The sequence below is a fragment of the Thunnus thynnus genome, chromosome 14 (assembly GCF_963924715.1).
Source record: "Thunnus thynnus chromosome 14, fThuThy2.1, whole genome shotgun sequence".
NCBI lineage: Eukaryota > Metazoa > Chordata > Actinopteri > Scombriformes > Scombridae > Thunnus > Thunnus thynnus.
The window spans coordinates 3,709,987-3,725,005 of NC_089530.1; the positions used below are offsets into that span (position 1 = coordinate 3,709,987).

The following is a 15,019-nucleotide window of genomic DNA, read 5'->3' on the forward strand; positions in this document are numbered from 1 at the left end:
TACATTCAGGATGATTTTGGATCAGTATGTTTTGTGTGTTTATTCAATTTTGAAAAAAAGTCAGTTTTTTGTTTTTTTTTTTATTTATGACACAATTTCAATACTTATATCAATCCGTATGGTTTATTGACTTACATAACCTTTTAACTTAGGTTGTACAGATTTTAGGGATATGAAGCATTTGAAGATCCACATCACAGTAAGCAAAAATACCAATGTAGGCACTGGCGGACCATTTCTATTGCAGAGTTCAAAGGGTTAAAAACAATTTCCGGATAAAAAAAGTTTATAACCTTAAAAACAGTTTCCAGATTTAGTGAACCTGCAAAAGGACCTAATAGTGAACTTAGAACAATAAATTTAAGCACAAGCCACTGATATTATGATCACATTTGCCTGAGGAAGAACTTACAGATCAAAATGTCGCCTTAAAAAGAATAAAACTATTTATTGGGGGCACAAGTGTGCAGACCTAACACCCACAATGGCAGGGTGGACACAAAGTCAACCACAAATGACTGAATAGCTTACAGAGTGGACATAATTGCTTCACAGATAGCTTGGTGACCGTGTGCTTGCACACCCTGATAAGCAACTTGGTCAGGCTTGGTGAGATTGGTTTCTTCAGTGTTCCACTGCAGCAAGAAGTGTTCTTTGTTAATTTCACATATATTGTGTAGAACACAAAAGGCAACAACAACATCTGATACAAAAGCAGTAGAAATGTCATTTTGCTTGGCCAGCCACCTCCAACAACCTTTGAGACGTCCAAAAGCATTTTCTACCACCATTCTTGCTGAGCTTAAACGGTAATTGAAGCTTCACTGCCGTTCAATTTCCACCATTGTTGTTTACGTCGCAATGCAGTCTGGGTAGTGACATCAAATGGTCACACCGGTCTTGGTCCCATTCTCTTGACCCTGCTGCAAGATAGATGTGTCTTCTGTTCAGCCTTTTCAATTTGAAACCAAGTGCAATATTAGCAAGGACAACATAGAAGACATTACTCAAAATGTACATCAAATATTCTGCTTTCTGTCAACAGCTGTTCAAGGTAAGCATATGGATCAAACTTTAATATAACGTATTCCAGTGTCAATAATTTCTGAGATTAGCATCCACCACTGTCATATGCTTTATAGATTATGAGAATATACAGTAAAATATATTAACAAGGTGTTTACAGGTTTGATTATATTTACAAATATCCCATGCATCACAGGAGAACTTTGAGGCAGTTTGCCTCAAATGAGATGTTTCATCATATTTTACATAGAATAAAATGTATTTCATAATAGCTAAAGGTATCTTGTATAAATTGTATCATGTATTAAATTGTTATTTGTTATTTGAATTCTTGTACATTGTAATCTTTCCTGACCAGCAAGATTAAAATAAATGTAATTACACCAAATAGCATCCTTGCATTATTTTGTGCATGTATTTGATTACAACACCTTATCATCTCTACAGGTGAACTAAGTAGTGTTTCTATATCAATAGTATTTTGTATTTGCCTCAGTCAGTAACTGAAGTCCTCAGATGAAAAGTATTTCAAAAATTGTCGTTTTAGGTCTAACAGATATGCGTCATGGTGGATGTGTGTCAGGCTGGGGGGAAGAATTCACAGTCATCATGTGCAGTTAACAATAATAAATGTCTACTCTGAAACAAGTGGAATCTATGCAGGGTTTGAAGATATAGATACTGATCATGCAGAAGTAGATGAAGAATGGAGAGATTTTAATGATATTTAAACTGTTTAATTCACATTTAAATGCATTTCATCAGGAGCATGAGTTATGCACAGCTCTACAAAATAGGGTACCATACAAAATTGTTAATGGTTTAAATGAAAATATTTTTACAAAATGTACCCTGATATGAAAAATATGTAGATGTGTGTCCTTGAAAACACTGACCTCCTGACTAGAATTTAAAATTAAAGTTAATGTGGATTTGAACAATGTTGGTGTTCACATCATGTGTTTGTGATGATGCAACTACTTGAAATGTGAAAACTGCTGTGTTTGAAAAATTATCTTTGATCTGGATGGTCTCTCTTGTGGAGCCATGTGTTGGGTTCAGTCACATGTCCGTGCCCCGGTTTGAATCTGACACAGAGGAGAGAACATCTGCCACCAAAGCCATCATGTAGCTATAGTCCTTCTTAACAGCCGCTGCTCTTGTTCTGAATGTTTTGTGGGCTTTGCTCCATGAGATTTTGAACTTGAGTTCACCAACATTCTCCCCGTCTTGAAAAACAGTCTGTTCAAAAACTGAAATATTAAAAATAGGTTAAAAATAGATAAAAGGTGACAGGAACAGTTTGATGTACAGTATTCAGTGACACATTACTTACAAAGGAGGGGAATGATGACAGTTCACTCACCTTTTCCTGGTTCACATTGTTGTTATGATCCAGAGCAGCAAGCATGGAGGCATGGATCATCACATCATATCCCAAACGTGCTGTCTTCAGACGGTGTTGATGTACATCCACTCCAGGTTAATGTACATGGAGTGGTACAAAAATAACAAATGGAGTCGTTAGCACTCATAGATAAGTGTATAGCCTATCACTTCTTTAATGATGCACAGCGTAACACTGAGGAAAGCGTAGGGCTGAAACGTGTCTGTTTTTTTGCTGCTGTGCATCACAAGTTCACAAGAGCTTTGTAGGCTTCAGATCCTGGGCTCAACCAAAGCTTGCTTCACTGTCTCGTCTCATCAAGTGGTTCATGAGCACAACAGTGATAGTGCCTGTCCTCTGGCCAGTCGTGTCAGTTGGTAACATGGTGTATTACTGATACCCACTTCTGTTTCAACACCTCGGTGTTACCCTCTCAGGTTTGTGCACTCCACTACAAATGATACATATATATAATGGATGGAATCCAGTCTCCCAGGCCTTCACATTCCCTCCTCTTAGCTACAGCAGCCAGTTTTTTCACATATGCCAGGGATCAAATTCATGATGTTTTTCTGGATTAAAGACCCTCACTTCTTTCACAATTTGTGGATGTCTATCAGTGGAGATGGTGGAGACCTTCATTCCATTTTCTTCTATGATTTCAAAAGCTTCCTTAAAACCTTTGATTTCCATGGTATTAGGGCTTGAAACTTGTTTGCAGCTTATTACCTTGAAGTCCACAACCTTTTGACTCTGCACATCTAAAAAAGTGTACTTGCAGTATTTGGCTAATTGGCCTGGAGAGTTGCACCGGTCATCCACAGAGCACAACTTCCGCTTCTCTTGAGTTCATTTCAGAGTCGTGATTAATGGTTCACCTTTACGCTGGTATCCCACTGGGCGCGTGTGCGCGCGTTCCAGCTCTGATGCGGTTTGGCTCCGTCCTCTGCACGGTATCCCACACCGAGAGGTGGGATAGGACCACCACCTGTTACTACACATGAGCAGAAGGACACAATAAGCCGACAGAAGGAGTTACCCGTTTTCTCCATCCTTTTGAGCTTGTCTGGTGGTTGTGCAGTTGAGGTCCTTTGAGTCAAAATGTCTGCTTCTTCTACAACAAAAGAGCATGTCACCTCAGCATTAACCATAATTCATCACACTGACAGATACACTGATACCCCTTACCCTAACCCTTACTACTTAGTGACTAATATTGATCAATCAATCAACTAGTCCACTTATAGAAAATGAAGCTGTGACTATTTTGATAATTGATTATCTGGCATGGACATGCTTCATTATTTTCTGACATTTATAGACAAGAAAAGTAGGCTAATTGATTTACTGAGAAAACAGCCCTGATAACTTCATACCATCTATGTCTTCAGCTGGTTCCAAAGACTTCTCACTGAAGACTTCTGCATCACTTTCACTGACTTGAGACTCCAGTACAGCTCTCACTCTTGAAGACAAAATAACTTTTTTGATAGAACACTCAAAACATTTTAATATTAAATTATTATACTTTTCACATGCTAAAATAGAAAGTAGAACATAGTGTGCATTTTACTTTAACTTGTGACTTACCCTCATCTTCATCTGTACTGTCAGCACTGTAATCAAGGTCCCTGCCATTGTTGTCTGTGTTGCTGAGTTCTTTGTCAGCATCAGTAAAGTTTTTGGTAGGTGAAGTGTCATCTCCTTTGATGAGTTTCCTAGATTTTTTCTTGAACGTTAACTTTGTATTAAAACCCCTGAAAACGGTTTTCATCGTCTGAGGAATCCAAGGATGATGGGAGATATCCACTTTACAGATCATGACTGGATTCTGATAGAGCATCATCTGTGGCACAGGCCTCCTGAAAGAAATAAACAATTCAAAATTGAATCTTAAACCTACAGCCACTTGCTCAAAATTACAAGTTAACTTTCAGACCAAATTTGGATGATATTCAAAGAAAAGGCTGCTGAAACAGCAGAGTATCTTTGAATATCAATTACCAATTTAAGAAATATTAGATTTGCTCTATATTGTACCAAAGTTACACAATTGCAAGCGTGATTGTTTGGCTAGCACATGCACTTAGTATTGAGATTTGTGCTGTAGTAAATGTGTTGGCCAAACAAATTTGCTGTTTAGCAACTCTAATGTTTCTCAAACAAATGATTATTGATTGTAAATTGTGGATACTTTATGTCAGTATTAAACAAAAGTTGAAAATTTGCTAATATTTAACTTAAGCAATAAGGAGAGGACCGTATTAACTTTAGTCTATTTAATGCTGCTAAATGGAAAATATTTCTTTTGTGCATGGGGAAAAGGACCTGGCTTTTGAATTTACAAAGCATGTGTTAAAAATGTGTGAATTTTCATATTGGAATCTAGCAGACAAAATATCTGTAAGGGTAGACTGAAAATGTACATAGATTTAGCAAATCAAAAGGAGATTTAAAATAAGTATGTTGATATTAAAGTAGAATACATGTGAAGACATTTATGCATAATCCAAAGGATACAAAAAAAGCTAGAAAAATATCTTAAGCTATTCACTTTGTTTAGCCCCGCCCATTTTTTTCTCTCCCAGTTCGAACGCAGTTGTGTTGCAACTTTCATTTGAAACGCCGGCGGAAACAGAGTGTAAATGGTGATAAACAACAAAGCTAATTTGTAGCATATGGAACAAAATTTGTTTACAACGAAAAGCAGTTAGGTTGCGGTAAAATAGCTAACATGGTCAAAGCATGGGAGCACACTTTTTCTACGCTGCGGCAGTTGGACGCTGTAAATGTATTACACCCCAGGATCACCACTAGTGACTGGGAGGATGACTTGAGAAAGTGGCCAGAAGTAACGTACAAGGATATATTCAATTATTTTGTGCTGTCCCTTGGAGTAGATGGAGCCACTATGAAAAATTATAAGAGCACTGAGGCCTATCACAGTGGCAAAGTGTGTTGGGTTTTACTCCACCAAATAAAAGAAGATCTGACATTTCTGAAGGCTGATGTTCAGCCCAGTCAGTCCAGCAGTCCAGTGCACTCGGCCTGGGTACTGGTGACAAACCTGGGAGCAGTAGAGACAGCAGAGTGCTCCTGCATCGCTGGCCTGGGGAAGTCATGCAGCCACACAGTTTCAATTTTGTGGAAGGTCAGAAAGTAGGATTTTTTTTTAAATCTACAATGATTGTCAAGCATACACCTTGACAATCAAGGGCATAGTGCTCTATTTGAAAGTATAAACTCAAGTTAATTAACTGATAATCTTTCATAATATATAATTATGTGGTTAAATTAGATTAAAAAGCTATTATAAGCGTTTTTCGTTGTCTTGTCTGACCAGAAAATAGAATATTACAGGAAGACTATTGACCAATGTGATGTATCTTATGAATTGTTTGCAGCTACTTCAATTTAAATAGCATCTTACAACACTGAAACTGTGATAATGTACAATTTATATCTTTTGTATTAAAAAAACATGTTCATATTAAGCAATAGAATAAAATTTAACTTGTAATGTGGGTACTGCTAACATGCTATTTGTGTATCACAGAGCTGCGAGAATGAGAATCATGGAGAATCTGTAAATATCTAGTCAAATCTCATATTGGCAGAGGAGGCAGGTAAGTGCATAGTATGGAGTGAGCTATGTCAGATCTTCCCTACATCAAAACATGATATATCCAGTATGAAATGACTCCATGCACAAAGACTGCATTGTAATACACCATGTTTAGTAATTGCTCAGTAAGCTGAAGCCGAACACTCAGCAAGCAACTATTAAATGTGATGTACTGCAATGCAGTCTTTGTGCATGGAGTCTGACATGCTTCATGCAACTCTTTTTCCACCTGCAACACAGTTATTAAGAATGAATTAAGATTTACTAAATCTTACATGATAAAAGGTGTAATTTCAGCTCTTGGACTTCGGATAATCTGTAATATTCAGTAATATCTCTTGAGTTGTCACTTTCTAAATGATAGTAGCCTCATCAGTTGCACAGGTTTGGGGTCCATTTTTCCAGCCATACAGAATAAGGCTGGAGATGTCACAGTAAGTATAAGTCTAATCATATCACTTTGATCCAAAGTAAGTCTATTATTAGGATATTCAGATGTCTGCCTTTTTTAATCTGAAAGATTTAGAATTGCTGTATATTGATCCAACCACTCTATTGTTGCTTGAAATAAATGTCTTAATTTTATTCTAACTGTAGTTGCCTCTGTCTCAGGTCTAGAATGCTGTGTCCCAGGGGCTCACTGGTACAACGTGAACCCAGAGGAACCTTGCCCCCTTTATTTCATTCCCATGAGAAGTTGAGGGAGAGCCTGAGCCACCTGAAGCTGCCTACAGGAAGCCTGATTTACTGATGTTGTAACGCTCAGCTCAGAGAAGAGCCATCCCAGCCAGATTCCCTTCCACGTGGTGAGCATGATGTTCCCACCACCTGCCAGAAGTGTCTGTTATTTTACAGTACCTTCGTTGCACTTGACCTGACCAAGTCTAAGACACTGGAGCACATCACCAAGGAGCAGAGTGCCTCATACATGTGGCATGATGCTTGTAAATTTGCATCACTGCCAGCTCTGCCAAGAGGGTTCAAGTTAGAGCCAGTCCTGAGATCCTCCAAGAGCATCTTTACCCAAGGTTCCATGGGAACGCAGCTACACGCTATGGGAAGGAGAGTGAGCTGGTAGCTTCCCAGTGGCTCGAAGGCTGCAGCTACTCTGTCAGTCACAGAGGCACTGTGGTCAGCGCAGAAGAGCCATGGTTGTCAACAAGCCCTGATGGAGTGTTGAACACTGTGGAACTGTTAGAGATCAAATGTTCAGTCTTGGGAAAATCCTTTGAGTCTCTGGAAGACCTCTTCAGCAGCAAGACCTCAGATGTGAAGATGGTGGAGGGGGCATCTCAATTCCAACCACATGGGCCACGTGGCCCTTACATGCAGTTGCAGCTGGGCATGTTCTGCACAGGGCTGACGAAGTTGCTCATCTGGACCCAATCCCAGCAAGTCTTGCTCATTGTTGCTTATGATGCAAATTTCTGTGCAGAAATTGTGCCAAGGCTAAAGGCTTTCTATTTCAAACATGTGCTGCCCCATATTGCCAATGAATTTCAGGCAGGCAGGTTGTTACTGAGTAATAGGTACAAGCAGCTTTGTGAAAGCTAGATCCAAACCTGCCATTAATTTCTGCTCTCTGATCCACTCTTTCATCCTAATGCAGGTGCCAATGCAAACTTCTAGGCCTTCTGCACTTCTGGAGAGAAGAAAAAAATTAACAGGTCAAAGCAATTTAATAATAATTTCAACTTTTCATTCATGTGTGAATGCTTGTGTCATCAACTAAAACAAAAATCTACACACACCAATGTCCTAGTTTGGTGCTGAGAGTGGCAAAATTACTACAGAAAAGGAGAAAAAAATAGCATCATAGACAATGCTAACGGCAAAAGTGGTATTGATTCTGAATGTGTCGGAACAACCAGCAAGGAGACTGAGTTACTTTTTTCAGTCCCATGGGTCAGTTAGTTCAGATGACATCCTCCTGTCTCTCATTTTAGGTGGTTTCCAGGCAGGAAAGTGCTGAAGCTGACAGATATTTCCAGAGGAATCCGTGCTTCTGTCATAACAGCGGACCAGGTCACTGACTGATCTGACTAATTAAGCTAACGTTAACGTTAGCTAAACACTTACTGGAGACTGACTTACTGGAGAATGAACACAAGGACTAGCCCAGACTTTTTTTTTCAAACCAAAAACTAACCTAGTTTAACTAAAATGAAATGTCTTACCTGAGTTAGTAATGTGTTTTTTTTCTGCTCTATTTGGTTTTTCATGACCATCTCCTCTTCATATCTCCTAGCACACACATCATGGTGCTCTCTCAGTTTCTCCTTAACATACGCTGATCCATCATGGTCTGACGATGTATTTGCGTCCACAGGGAGAGTGCCCAACTGTAGGTCTTCACGAGAAATTTTACAAAATGTTTCAACTCAAAATGGAATTAATCTCTCTCACTTAAAATTACTACCAAAAATAGAGTTTTAGGGAGAGTTTACTTTGCACTTTAATACTATGTAGAAAATTTTAATAGGGCCCTTTTACTAATTAGTTGAGCTGCATTCAACTTCTTTGATTTTAAATAATAAAGAAAACTAAATGATGATATGTACTGAGGAAAATATCTGAAAGTCGCTTTTGGAGGGAAATGGCAAAAAGAGAGTCAAGAAGAAAAACAGCCCCAGACTTTGACATTCCCATCCCCTGATAGTCATTTAGCTGTTCTTTTCTTTACTATTTATGTCATTCTATTATCATATTATAGTATAATTTGTAGTCTAAATTGTTATATCTGAGATAAAGCTCTATTTTCTATTTTTCTTTTTGTTTAAAGCCCTATCCAGCTCTTATAATACATCCATGGTCTGAGGTTGTGATCTTTTTCCAGGCCACAGTCATGTTCTCACATGAATAAAATAAATCAATCACAAAAATGCTCCCGCCTTAGCCAATCAGAAAATGGGATTGCTTCTTCACTGTCTAAATCAAATTTCACCTGCACTATCAGAGTGTGTCCAGTAGGAGGAGCCCCAGAGCATTGGCAAAAACACATTTTTTTGTCTTTACTATCTCAATGTGGACATCTTCTGAAACTCAAACAGATCATTCATTAGGAGTAAAAGAGTCTATTCTAGCATGTTCCTTGTGTGGACTGGCTGAAATGTCCTCACAAGTAAAAATGTCCTCACAACAAAGGTGTTCCATCAATGATTGGTCCTCATAAGCATAGAAAGACAAAAACACATAAACACACCCACCCACACACATAAAATGAAGTAGAGACAGAAAAGGAGAGACAAAAAAGAAAAAAATCCTGAGAAAGTTCAGAGTTCCTCTCTTCTTCTCTGTACTCACAGTTCTTTTGTGTTATTTATTTTTATCACTCTGAAACAAGCCCATAACTTTGAGGCAAACAGGACAAACGGGTGTGTCTTTGTGAGGACAGTAAGAGGTTTGGACTTCTGAAGGTGCACACTGGTGGTGGAACATAATTTTGGATCTATCCCTAAAATGACTGTTATGACCCAGATTTTAGTCAGATATTTTTAACCTAATTCACTGCCATTGCCACGTTATAGCCTAGTTACAAAGTGGAACCAGGCAGAGAGCAGGCCATAGCGTTGTGGATAATAGTATAGATAGTGACAAATCACTTAGTAACCTTTAACAATGACATTACTTATCCGTTTCTAAACTGCACTAATCTGTTTTTCAAAATAAAAGCCCACCTAAGTTACTGTAACTGAAAATGTGTCTCTGCTCCGCCTTGAGGATCATTGTTTGTTTAATCTATACACAAACAGAAATGTAAAAACTGCAACATATGTTGTTTTTTTTGGTGGGGGGTGGGCGCTTGTATGACCCCTGCATGTTAGTTGCTTTTTTTCTTAAACTGAATCAATGTTTCCATTAAGAACTTTTTTTTAAACAAAATATTCAGAAAATCCAGTGCTACAAAATGCACTTGGGTAAAAACTAGGACAAAACTGAAGCTCAAATTATCCACAACACTGCTATAGTATAAACTAGAGAAGAACACTAAAACGGGTCTAGATCTCCACCAGGTGGGTACGGCAAAGATAACAAAAACGGATTTATTCATCTCATATCATGCCTAACTTTAGTGGATCATAACATATGCTGTATGGAATTAATCAGCAGATGCTGTGGTTCAAGATGAGACCAAACTTTTCTATGGATGTCAGAGCCACAACAACAAAGGCCAAAATGTGGCCTGCAACAGACTAGGTAAGCCTTGATTTTAGCCTAGCTAAATGCCGGAAATGCCTTTTGCTATGTCATAAAATAGCGAGGACTGCTGAAAAGACGAAAGTCTAAGTTAATGATAGGCTCATAAGGAATCTTATCAATATTTATTTTAATTCACAACCTAACCCACTCTCAAGGTACCGAAATTTGGCACCGATTGATCTAATGTGGCAAATTAATGATTGGTTGCCCCTAGTGGAAACAAGATTCCAAACTGCAGTCAATGGCGATATAAAACAGAGCAGTCAATGGCATTATAAAATAGGTTTTTCAAAAATTGTGAATCACCACAACCATGAGAGAACCTTAAGCATACAGTCATAAATGTGCACAAAAAATATTAGGCTGATGGGTCCAGTAGTATGTGAGATTGGCTGTGGACAGATACACACACGCACATACATGACCAAATGCATGATCCCCTACAGGCTTATGCCTGGCAGAGATAAAAATGACTGCAGAAACACCAGATTTCAGAGGTCAACTGCCTCTACACAAGCCTCTGATAATTCTCGTTTAGTCAAATTTACATTCTGTCTGGGACTGTCACTGACCTGGCCATATGTTTACTGGTCCATCTGTGCCAATCACACCAGTGTATGTGTGTTATGCTATGTGGATGAGCACCAGAGCCAACCCACTAGAACACTAAAGTGTGTGTTGTGTGTGTGTGTGTGTGTGTGTGTGTGTGTGTGTGAGTGTGGTCACAGAAATCAGCATGCATGGCCTGCCGCTGGATTGAGGCCCAAAGCAACCAGAACATTTGGTCAAATGTTGTGACACCATATGCCTCACATACACATCACATGTAGTGTGCTTTAGCATGATCATTTTCATTTATTGGTTGCTTGTGTGTGTGTCTGAGTTGTAATCCCTGTTACACTGCAGTGTTGACCAGAGTGATACCATCACCACCACTGACAGAAAGAAAATGGGAAATACATATTCACATATTGTGTGTAAACCCCAAACTGTCACAAAGATGTTCCATGCAAATGCTTATGGAGTTAGTGTATTATAAATTAACTACAACAATTCAATCCAAGCTTTAATTTTATGAAGGGAAAATGTGGTTTGCAAACATATTCAGAACTGTTCAAATCTGATCAAGCAATCAACACACAAAGCACAAAAATACAGTAATTAATTAATTAAATTATGTCAACCTTTATGGTGTTGCTAGTAATCTCAACGACTGTTAATTTATAAATACCACAAAACGTATGACAATAAATATAAAATAATGCAGGAAAAGTGGCCTACCAGTGCCAACAGATGTGATGAAGTCAGTGTTTGCCTGTATTGGATACTGGCACGTCTGTTTTGCCAACATATGCCCAACAGACAGACCACAGTTACATAAAACCCATGATGAAAATGTATTTTGATGTTGTATTTTCAAATTTAATTTTCTTTTGTAAGATAAATCTTCATTTAAAGGCTTAAGACTTTCCTCCAAGGCTGTAGTAGCCAGTCTTAATGACATCAGGCATTCCCATCATACATCAGGACCATTAGAGAGGCAGCAGCATCATGTCATGGAGGTTATGAACTCTCCTCCTTGCACAGATGGTTTGTTGAATTTTGAAGAAGGACGGAGAATTTCTGTCTGAATAAAGAGGAGACAAAGTTCAGCGAGAGGTTCATGGAACTGCTCAGCTTGATTGTTTTGAGCAGAAGTGAACCCAAATGAACGGTGTCAGCTTTCTCTTGTTTCATGGTTTTGTGATCAGACCGCAGCTCATACTTGTGTTGGGTGAAGAATTTTCAGGCAATGATGTGTGATGTCGATCTTGTGTAGGTCAAAGCATGTGTGTTCACAGAGAATGTTTGGGGCCTTAGTTGAAAAGGCTTATTCAGCAGAAATGAACCCAAATTGTAGCACTAAGCAAAACCAAAACCATAAGAATAGTTTAGTACTTCTCACTGTGGCAACCAGGACGATTGTATACAATCATTTAATACTATTGGCTACAATAGAGCAACTACAATTAAAAAGAGGCCACAAATTTCTTTTCAATGATACTCAAAATCTTCTTAATTGATGTGTGGAATGTTGATGACTGTAGGTATGACTGCATATTTGGGTCTTGGTGGGTTTACTCCATTGTTGGTCTTAGCTAAACTACAGTATACTCTCACATAATACACTAAACATACTAAACTAATAATTCAAATAACTGCAGAAGAAAATTCTTGGTAAAAAAAAAACAAAAACAAAAAAAAAACACAACATAAATCTATGTCTTTGTACCCACAACTGAAGAAAGTTAAAGCTCAACGACATGAGACCCACTTACAAATTGGACCAAGAAGCCTTTTTCAGAAAAATACATGTTGAAACAATCAGTGACAAGTGGTAAGATTTACTCCATGCAGTGTTTTTTTCTTCAGTATAGTTCATGTGATGTCTTTACCAGAGACTGAGGACCACGACAATGCAAATACCTGCTTAATACAACATGGTCATGATGAATTATGAGGTATTTAAGGCTACAAAGGAGCCTGACATGCTTTGCAAAAATGTTATAATGTCAAGGGGGATTTTTAATGACCCTGTCCCAAATTACCGTCAGAGGCGCAAATTTTGTTGGGTATTTACTCAGACTACTGATGTAAATGAGCACAGCTGCAGTTCATCCGAAGTGCTGCTAAGCAAGAGCTGAAGCTGGTCATCTGGATGGCCGTTGAGCATGTCTAGAGAGGGATGGAGTGCAACTGGAAGTGTTTTTTTGCTGATGAACTTGGAGTATTGGTTAAACTTGAATACAGCAGGCAGAAGACACTTTTGAAACTGTAGAGTGTGTATTCATCCTGCAAGAGGAAATATGATTTAAATATAAAATGTTGTCAGCTTAACAAAAAGATCAATGATTGAATGAGTTTGGAGATTTGGTGGAGATTTTGGTAAAGTTTTTGTAAATAGATAAGATAATGGTCTATATGCATAACTATAACTACTAAATTACTAACTTAACTACCTAACTAATTACTGGCTGCCTCAATCATATTCCGCTGGACTGGAGCCGTTGAACCATTAAAAGTCACAAAAGATATGCAGGAGGGACCTGAGGGACAGAAAAGCTGTGAAAAATAAACTGTTGCTTTCCTGCTTCTTTGTCTTGTGTTGTGTTGCTGAGCAGAGAGCTCCACTAAAGCCACTTTGTAATGTGTCTTTTAAACTGCATCTCTCTCTCTCACTCCCTCTGTGTGTGTCTGATAATGCAGTGCTGCACATTTCACACCTGCTTTAGATGGTTAATTTTGGACGCAATTTCCTATCAATATCAGTACCAGACTTCCAATCTGTTGACTAGTGAGAGTCACTGGCTAAGTTTACATAGACCCTTTTATTCCACTAATAATCTGAATAATAGTCCAATCAGAATAAAAATGCCTCATGTAACCACATCAATTGGCAGAGACTGGCCTGATGAATGTGTGTGACAGAGAATATGAAGTTAGCAGTTTATCTGTGAACATAGCAGTGCAGTGTGGACAGTTTAGGCTTTTTGTCAGTGAATAATTTCTACAACTCATGAAGATCCAAGCCAAATTCCTGTGTCCTACTTGCCATCTGCTGATGAAAGTAAGGGGGTTAGCTCCAAAGTTGGACTGACTTAAGGTGGACCAGCTGTTGTCATTGTAGTGATAATCTCAGCTGCTCCTAAACAGAGAGTGGAGAAATATATGGCTGCTGAGTCTCTCCCCAGTTTTCTCAGCCCCTCCTCACCCCTGTTGATGGGCTGACGGTGGCCAGTAGGATCATTTTGACTCATTGCCCTGATGTATTCATCACCTTTGCACATGTCACACAGCTGTTCCGATTAAATGCGTTGGTGCATGTAAACACCAGTACTATATGTGATCTAAGTATTAGATCACATTCCATGTAAACAGTTGACCTGAAATCTCCAGTCGGGATGATTTCAATCAGAATGAAAAAAAGTGTGCATGTAACCGCTGCTACTGTAGTCTGCGTTTTAGAAAAGAGAGGAGAGATAATGACTGGTTCTGGCTGCATTATGTGTAATCTGATTGTGTTTGAAACAATCCATGTATTGAATTGAATATGAGTTAATCAGGATGGCGGCATTATGTTCATTTGAGTTAAAATTCAATCATGGCTTTTTCTTAATGCAATAAAAAATGCAATCAAAATGATTGAGTAGCAGCACTCAGACAGATAACACAAGAGCTATAATAATCTGCTCTCTGCAGCTTTGTTTTGTTCCAGCTAACCACTAATCTCTTCCTGCCTCTCTCTGCCTTTCAGGTTTCCTCTGCGCTCCTACCTAAATGAAGACAGAGAAGATAATTGGCCCGTGTTGACCGTGTTAATAACGGTGAAACATACCTCACCGTTTCAGTGCGTCCCCAGAAATGTCACATTTCAGAAATGAGTTTTTAATGGGCTTCAGTGGCTGCCGCAAGATGGCAAATGAATGCCTCGACATTTTAACGCCCGTCACCTTTTCATTCATTACTCAGGGTGCAGAATTAGGCACTGAGTGGCCTCTGACAGTGTGATGTAGTAGTCACAGGGGAAGTGAGAGAGCTGTCTTAATTAGAAAGGAGGAGGCGTCCTCTCTATAAGCATAGATGTGCTCCTTAAAGTGTTGGAGGCACGCCTGGTGATGTTGCATCTGATTTGTCAGTGATTAAAGAAAATATAATCACTTAGCCCTTGTGTCTGATCTCAGATAATTATAGTATATATCATGTACAATGTCACTGACAAGTGCTGTGCATCCATGCATTAA

The 15,019-nt window shown here is 38.7% G+C and overlaps 1 long non-coding RNA gene across 1 annotated transcript; it reads right to left on the bottom strand.

Annotated features, from left to right (window-relative positions):
- Window positions 1–1,675: 1,675 nt before the first annotated feature.
- On the bottom strand, window positions 1,676–8,866 carry LOC137196623 (uncharacterized). Its single transcript, XR_010931272.1, has 4 exons — window positions 4,004–8,866; window positions 3,790–3,878; window positions 2,393–3,527; window positions 1,676–2,279 (listed from the first exon to the last, which is right to left on the bottom strand). It is a non-coding gene; the product is annotated as an uncharacterized lncRNA (long non-coding RNA).
- Between the last annotated feature and the right edge of the window lie 6,153 nt (window positions 8,867–15,019).